General features: G+C 35.3%; 2 long non-coding RNA genes across 2 annotated transcripts; both read left to right on the top strand.

The window, feature by feature from the left end:
• The first annotated feature begins 268 nt into the window (after positions 1-268).
• On the top strand, positions 269-3612 carry LOC132603516 (uncharacterized). The gene is made up of 2 exons (XR_009568367.1): positions 269-639; positions 940-3612. It is a non-coding gene; the product is annotated as an uncharacterized LOC132603516 (long non-coding RNA).
• A 791-nt stretch (positions 3613-4403) lies between these two features.
• On the top strand, positions 4404-8364 carry LOC132602310 (uncharacterized). The gene is made up of 3 exons (XR_009567725.1): positions 4404-6302; positions 7355-7439; positions 7530-8364. It is a non-coding gene; the product is annotated as an uncharacterized LOC132602310 (long non-coding RNA).
• The last annotated feature ends 543 nt before the right edge of the window (positions 8365-8907 follow it).

The raw sequence follows: 8907 nt of genomic DNA, 5'->3' as shown, positions 1-8907 counted from the left end.
TTGTAATTTATATATTACTTGTATTGTAATTTATATATTTACATATTTTGGGAATTTAATTAGGACAAAGAAGCATTTTTGAAATTAGTTTATGTGAAAAAGAATTATGAAAATTGGATACAATTTGTGTCAATTCTCTTCACCAAATTCAGCCCATTTCGTGGCCCAATTCACACTCCAACCCAGCCCAAGTCCCCTTCACCCGACCCAAACCCACCTAAAACTAAAGACACCACCTAAATCCCCAAACCAAGTCTTTAATCCCATTTTCATCCAAACTAAACGTGAACTCCCCATTCTTCTTCACCCCTTTTCAATCAAAAACCCCAACTAGCCGTCACCATCCACCCTAGCCCCGTCACGTCGCCTCACCGCCACCACACCCGTCGGACCACCGTATAAAGAACAGACACCATCTCCCATCAACCCCAGTCCCTTTTCTTCAAGTGACAAAGCTTTGAACAGCTCGTCCAAGTCGAATCAACCCCCAAATCGAAAAACACGCAAGGATCTTTGGGTTTCTAGGCAGATATTCCAACAATCCATAGGGTAAAGGCTCGTTCCAATCCGTTGGGGCCTAAAACCATGGAAAAAACCATTAGATTCGGACCTCTAGCTTTCACTTCACCTCTGAAAAAGGTGAGAATCCGTCACTTTTTCTTCATCATTTCATCTTTTTGAAATCTCAGAATTTTCCCTCCCTTTAATCCGAAATTCCAAGGCAAAAGCCTCATGAACAAGCTGTTGAAACACCTAAGACTTTGGCTATAAATACCAGCCTCTCCATGGGCTGTTTTAGGATAGGTTGAACAGCCACAAAAAATCCCTTTTATTTTCAAGCTTTCCCCTCTCATAAAATTCCTTTTGCTAAAAACTCGGATTCTCAGAATATCTTATTTTTCACTCTAAGTTTTTGATTGTCGAAATTCCTTCTTTTAGTTCTCGGCTGAGCAAGGACTGCTTTAAGCGGATTCGGAGACTCGATGACGACATTAGCCTCAGTTCGCTGTTCCGGAGAAGGTCAGTAATCACATTCGTCTTCTCTTCGTCTTTAAATCTGTAGAAGTCGAAATATAGTCGTTTTGTTGTTCTTAGCATTCTTTGGAGTTCGATGGTTTGAATCTGCCTACACTTCAGTTTCTATAAACAAGCATGAAATATGTGTGGCAATCTATTAACGTTTAAAGAAAATGATCGTTTAGCTTGGTGAATACACGAATAGTAGTGTCGCTTGTCTAAAAATCTGTTTGAGGGATCCTTTAGGGGACTATTTTATCATGTAAAATCAAGTATGTAAAATGGCTAAAATAAATCATAACCTCAAAACAAATGTCCTGATTTGTTGGTAGTTAATACTAGTCTATACATATAGGTTCGAATAATCATTTTGTTTCTGTTAGTTTGAATCTGTCTACATCCCGTAATCTTTTTTTTTTTTTTTTTTACCATTAAGGCTGCAGCTATAGATGGCTTGAATCGTGTTTTATCCTTCGTTCATGTCTTCAAAACCAGTTCTAGTATGGATCAATATTAAGATGTTTGTGTCAAATAGCTGTTTTCTACTTTCATTTGGATATGAGCATGAAACATTATTTGTTTAAGGGCATTGAAAGGTTAGCGTTTTCCCTGTTTTAGTTAGCTTAAATAAAATGGTTGATAACATAGCTACTGCTAATAAGATTTCCTAAAGCCCTACTATAAATTCCATTTAGACCTTATGACTGAAAAATATCATGCCTTGGCTAAAGATTGAGTTAAGTAGAGGTTAAGCAAACAATTGATTTATTGGCTTTCTATTTTGTTTAAACCTTGTTAGGTCAGTATTTTTTTTTGTGTGAACGTGAATAGGCGTAGGCTCAAAGCTGAATCTTTCATTCAAAACTTAGTCCCCATGGTCATTTAGTTTAGAATTGTTGGTGGTTTAGTTAGCCAAATCCTTAAAATAGTTTACTTCCTACCTTGAAAAATGTTTTCATCTTTTATTTTCAATCTCTTTTTCCTTTAAGAAAACAGGAGAATGAATTTGCGTGGGCTAAGTTGTTTTCCTTGGGATTTTTGATCAAAATTAGGTGTTGCGTTCCTTGTTTAAAGTTTTAATCTTTTTCTTTAGAAAACACAGGTTGTGCTTTAACTAATAAGTGGAAACTTAGTTTTAACAGTTGGTATGAGCTTGGAGGGGTGGCTCTGAGATTAGTGTTTTACTTCTATTTTGAGGATTGAACCTTGTTTGTTTCCTCTTTAACTAATAGGAAAATTATAATTTAAACAAGTAAAGTCTCTTCTTTTCCTTGAATCAACTGCTTTGTCCTTCCCTTTTTATTTATTTTTATTTTTTTATTTTACTGACTGCTTCTCTTCACTAGGATTCTGCACTTAAAAGCCTGGTTATATAATTGATAATATTACCAATTGATAATGCTTGGAATTGGTGCAGGATATGAACCATTTACATGTATAAGTCCAGACCGTGTTGTGTCCCAATATAAATGCTTGAAAGATCTCTCTCGTGTTTGCCGTGTTCTGTTTCTAAGATATGAATTCATTTATCACCTTAGCTAAAACTAGAGTGTAATGACTTCAAGGATAGAGTCACGAGCTTGAATGCGAAAATTCATTAAGCTACTTAGTGTTAACAAACTCGATGGATTGGTCTTATTTAAAGTTGTTCAATCCCGTTTATATCTGTTATTTTCCTGATACTTGATCACTTGATTTAATGAACCCTTATTAGTGTTTACTGCAAAAGGCGAATCATGTTTCTAATATAGTCATATTGATGGATTTAATGTAGTGTACTATGGGATTGTTCTGATTTTTTATAATTGACGATCTAGATCTGTTTGCTGGCTTGATAACCATTAATAAAAATATGTGAAGTACTATTTCACCAGTAGACTAATGAGAAGTTAAAATAGTTGAAGAATATCCGGTCGGAACTAGTAGTTGTTCGATCTTGCTGTTCGAATATACTTATGTTCAAATGAAGTAGGTCTGAATAGAGTTATAAAATTCACACATATGTCTCGTATTCATCTTTGATCATGTATGCTCTAGAGATAATTCTTGCTGTAATGATTGGTTTATGATGCAATAGTAGTTGTGATTCCTTCCAGATTATATGACGTTCAGTTAAGTTTTTGTTGTTACTAATCATCGAGATTTGTACCTAATCCTTTTCTTTTCTTTCTTTTTACATGAACACCATGGGAGTTTGTTGGAGTTGTGGCTCAACTCTAATTCTGCCCAGGTCATAGGAGCAATCAGCAGCAGATTTATTTGCTCGTGTCTAGCCGTCCCCTACTTTCGCGTCAAAAGAATCCACGTCCCTCTTCCTCTCTTAAAATTTTATATCTTTTTTATTACTATATGTTATTCTCACCCTTTGACTAACATCTTTTATGGGTTTGTATTTGTAGTATTTTGTTTCTGGCTTGTTTGTGAACTCGTGAATGGCCGAGCCTTGACATTGGCCACTTTTCCTTAGATATAAATCTTGGTTTAAGGATAGCTTAGGATAAAGAAGTGACAAATGTCCCTTTAACTTTGCGTATTTCACAGGTTGTAAACATTTTCTAACTAATAGATAAGGCTGATTTTTTCTTTTCTTTAAAAGTTAACTAACGTTTCTATTTAAATTCATTTTAACAAAAATTAGCGATCTAAATAGGGGTTTCAAAAGAGTAAGATGCATATTTCATGGGCAATCATTTTCTATTAATGCTAACATATGGAGCAGGTCAGATTCTTTGGGTTTAATTAAGAATTTTATATTAGGGTTCAAGTATAGTGACCAAAGTTATTTTACTAGAGTTATAAGGTACATACTCTATTTTTTATATACATATATATATATACTATCTTAATTTTTTTAAATTAAATCATCCAATCATCTTTACACTATGCGTTACTTATACATATTATATTTTCCATGGCTATTTTTAAAAGTATAGCTCTTTATACTATTTTTACATATGATAAACATACTTTATGTATATATTATTTTCTCATAAATAAATATGTATTTTCATACTCTACATCATATATACTGTCCTTATATACAATAATCATATTTATACCTAATCTTCAAAAAATACACATGTACTCTTTTTGTAAATAATATACATCCCTAGTACATATAATTTTACAATGGGTATGCCTACATACTATTATTTTTTTAACACGTACCATACATATACTACTTTATTTTCATTAATTCTCTTGGTCGTCTTTATATTATATGCATCTATATAGTATTATCATGTCATCAATAACTATTTTTTAGTTACCCATGATATACATATCACATATATACGTTATTTTCTTATAAAAAAAATATATATCTTCTTATTCTATATTATACACTATTCTTATATAAAATAAGTGTCGTACATATTTTTCTCACGCATACATTAGCATTAACTACTTCCTTTATATATATGCATTTACTCACATAGTTATAATTACTTCAAAACCCCCTTTTTATACAAATAGTTTTGAGAGAGTAGTTTCTTTCCCGCAATTCTTTAAATAGGTAATAATAATTAAATAATCCCTCTCTTGTTAATTAAGCTAAGTTTAAAAACTGTCTTCGGATAGGCTCTGAGGGATGCTTAACACCTTCCCCTCAGGGTAAATAAAACCCTTACCTAGAATCTCACAGGTTTCAAAGACTAAAAAATGGAGTTTAAATTTTACAAATGGTTTTCTAATATTTCCTAAAATTAGGTGGCGACTCTGAAAATTTGCAAAACCAGAGGAAACATAATCATAAATTGTAAACTAGTTTTAATCCGTTGAGAATAGGGCATAACATTTAACAGCATGTTATGCTGGTCTTAACATAAAAAAATTGGTATTATAGTCTAAATTCTCTGATTTTTTTCAAATTCCTATGGTCTGTTTAGTTGACCATCATATGACTAAATTGAAGGATCAACCAAGTCCTTTTCTTTGTCAGTAAAGAAAAACAATAAGTATATGTTAGAAAATATAAAGTCAGCTACATTAAAATACTAAGGTGTTTGATTTCAAATCTATTCTCTCCCTCTCACATTTTGGAACTATCTTTCTTCTCTGATTTCTCTACCCGCTAAAACCCCAAAGTTTAATATACTTTGGCTGGACTAAAGACCCTAAATAAATTACCAAGAAAAGGGAGGAGGAGTGCAAGAAAGAGGATCCTCGACACAGAACCAACAATCGTTGAAAACCATCTAGAAGAAGCAACAGTTGAAAACCCTCCAGAACTAGCAGTAGTTAAATCCCATCGGACAACGAGATCTGCAAGAGGAAACTTATAGAAAGTCAATCAAGAGATGGAGAACCCTAATTCTTGACAAAAATTGAGTAAAAGGGGTAATAATGGTGATGGAAAGGAGAAAAGAAAGCTTCTAGTCAAGGAACATGCAGTGGTGGAAAACCGTCAAAGAGTAAGATCTAGATTAAATTTTGAAGGTAAACTCTTAGATAACTCTATTGAAATTGAAGGAGAGAAAAAAAAATCTATGTGCTAATGAATAGGCTGAGATTGAACAGGAAGAAGAAGAAGAAGAAGAAGAAGAAGAAGAAGAAAAGGATGCAGGCTCCGATGACAAGTCTGCGAGTGACAATGAAGGAGAGCAGTCTGATGACATGGATGATGGTGAAAAGGAATGTGAAGAATCCGTTGACAAGGATTATAGTGCAACTGAATGTGAGGAATTTGATGAGCGTGAAAAGGAATGTAAGGAATCTGATAACAAGGATGATGGTACAATTGAATGTGAGGAATCTAATGAGCGTGAAAAGGAATGTGAGGATCCGATAAGAATGCTGAGGGTGAAAAGGAAGGTAAGAAGTTGGATGCAGGCTCCCATAAGAATGATGGTTGCCAAAAGGAAGATGAACTATTGGCTAAGCTCAAAAATGAATTTTGGAAGGTGGATGCAGGCTCCACTAAGAATGCTGACTGCAAAAAGGAGGGTGAGCAATTGGGTGCCGACTCCAATGAGAATATTGAGAGTGAAAAAGAAGGAAATGAATCCAATGACCTTATTGAGGATGAAAAGGAAGAAAGAGATGAATCAGGTGGAGACGGCGAAGAAATCACGCAGAGAGAAGAAACCACCATTGAGGATGTAGGCTCCCCTAGGAATACTGACTACGAAAAAGAAGGTAAGGAATTGATTACAGGCTGCAACGAGAATGTTGAGATTGAAAAGGAAGGACATGAATCCAGTGAAGGCTCCGATGATAATGTTGAGGATGAAAAAGAAGAAGGAGATGGTGAAGAAACCACGCAGAGCAAAGAAACTGTCATTGAGGTACGTTTAGGTATCATAAAGATCTTATTTTTACATGATTTTATTTTATGATTAATTTTCTTTATTAATTAGTCCGCGATTACTCTACATGTACAAGGATGATTTTTTCTGTGAAAAGGATCTAGATAAAGCCTCAGTATCTGACAGTGTGAGGGCTGTCGACATATCTTCCTATAAATTTAAGACATATTTGGATGAATATGGATGGTCCCTAGGTAAGATCACCCAGAGATGTTTTATGCGGAAACTAGATGAGTTCAAGGAGATGTTATTGGAAAACAATATTATGAATGATTTCGAGGTGACGTGTTTTGGTCCTTTTCTTAAAATGATCACAGAGTGGGCTTTCAATGGAAAACTAGTTCACAATATTCTCATCCATAGAATAATGCAATGCAATAAGAGAAAGAGGTATGGTTCATTGTCTATATCAAGCCACTTTGTTTCGGTATGAAAGAATTTGCTATTATGACTGGACTTCGTTGCTCTGCTAAACCTCCCCAAGAGGAAACAGATGATGTCCTTAATAGTCCTAGCACTACTGCACTTCTGAATAAAGTGCTTGGTAAAAAAAAGGACAATTTAACATCAAGCGATCTTCTCACGAGAATAACGTCGTCTACAAAACTAAATTTAGTGCAGAAGCTTAAGATGAGCTTGGTCTACTTTGTGCATACCTTTATAATTGAGTATGCCAACAACAGGAACGTTGACCATGACATGATAAAAAAGGGTGACGATTTAGATTATTTTCAGAAATATCCATGGGTAGAGTAAGCTTTGAGTTTTTAATGGAAATCATGCTAAAGTTCATTAAGCCTCCAGAAGCCAATAGAAAAACCGGCAGAAAGGAGTTCCATTATAATCTCGGCTTCACATATGCATTCATGGTAATACCATTCCCTATATTTTTGTTCCATTTTGTTTGTGTATTTGAAATGATAAGTTAGTGATGTAATTACTTCAACTGTTCAATGTCAATCTTGGATAGATGAAGATATACCCTCGATTAGGCATATAATCAACGATTCAACTGAGCTGTCATTTCCCAGGATGTTAAAATGGCAGAAGAGAAAAAACTCTGTCGCTATGGCAATCGGTTGATCCATTTGGCTCTTGTATAATAAGCATGCCGAGGTAATCTAAGTTGTCCATTTTGATGCATTTTAGTGGTTGTGTTCGCTTCTATTCTTTTTATTGGATTTATTTTAATTTTTTTTACTGCAGACGGAGGTGCATCCTTTCCTTGTCCCTACTCATAGCAGGCCATATAAAAGCTTCATAAGGGACTTTGTTGAACTTAGAAATGATCTTCCGGACCAAAGAATTGATAGGCTGAGAGAACAATTGCAAAGGGTGACTGCAATAACAAGCACAAAACCTGCTGGAGTTGTAGGCTTGGGAGATGGAGGTGGTTCATCTGGTTATGTTGGTGTAGAGGGGCTAGGAGTTGGAGGTGTTGGTAGCTCAGGCGTTTGCAGTCAAGGTGTCAATGATCCAACCACTATAAATAAAGTGCTACAAAGGTGGAAAGTATCCGAGAGGTAAATACTACTATTCTCGAGAGACTAGAGCAGCATAGGAATAGTAATATTAAATGAGGTAGAGATAAGCAGAGAGTTGAGGGAGCAGCAGATGAAAATATGAAGAAGCTTGATCTCTACAAACCTATTGAAATTGAGAAGAAGAAAGCTTACCTCACATGGATAAACAGTAGGTCAAAGGAACCACACCTAGGTCATACCATAGAAATGAGCTGGAAAATGCTTAAGTACATTAGCAGATCTGGCTCATGGTTAGAAGGAGAGGTAAGTTAACTTCCCATTTATTTGTTGTCTAAACATATTTTTTGTTGCATATATTGTCATGACCCAATTTAGCTAAGTCACGTGTGAACCTACCTTTCCTACCTCGGTAGGCGAATTGTCACGCCCCGAACCATGGCCTGGGCGAAACACGGCACTCGGTGCCATACTGCATATGACCGAGCGAGCCCACATGGCTTACTGAATCATCATGAGGCATACATGAGCGAAAATATAGCATGAACTTGATGAGCTTTTATAAACACATGAGATGTCATAATAATTTAATGAAATACTTGTTTAAATCATAAATGCGGAAATAACATGAGTTGAGCCAAAGATGGCTAAACACCATGCATGTCTAACATAACTAAACTAGCTAGTCTATGCAACCTCTAATCATGAGTTCTGACTGAAAAACGTACTTGCTGGCCAAGGCCCCCAGCATACCTTTAAATGCATAACTAATAAAATAAAGATCACTGAGTAAAACCCCGAATAAGATGGGGCTCACCAATAAGCTGATACGAGCGAATCCTACTGAGCAGATGTGGCGTCCTGTAAATCCGTAACTGCATCGTGAAATGCAGGCCCCCGAGCAATTAAAAGGGGACGTCAGCACATTGAATGTACGAGTATGTAAAGCAACTGAATGAAATAACATGGGACATGAAAATAACATAACAGAGACTGAGCTGAAACATGATAATGAACATGAGTGTGTATATATATATATATATATATATAACATGTGTAAAGTATCGTGAGTATGGAGAGCAGTAAATATAACCGACAACATA

Source organism: Lycium barbarum, chromosome 7 (genome assembly GCF_019175385.1).
Source record: "Lycium barbarum isolate Lr01 chromosome 7, ASM1917538v2, whole genome shotgun sequence".
Taxonomy (NCBI): domain Eukaryota; kingdom Viridiplantae; phylum Streptophyta; class Magnoliopsida; order Solanales; family Solanaceae; genus Lycium; species Lycium barbarum.
This window is presented reverse-complemented; position numbering and strand designations above follow the sequence as displayed.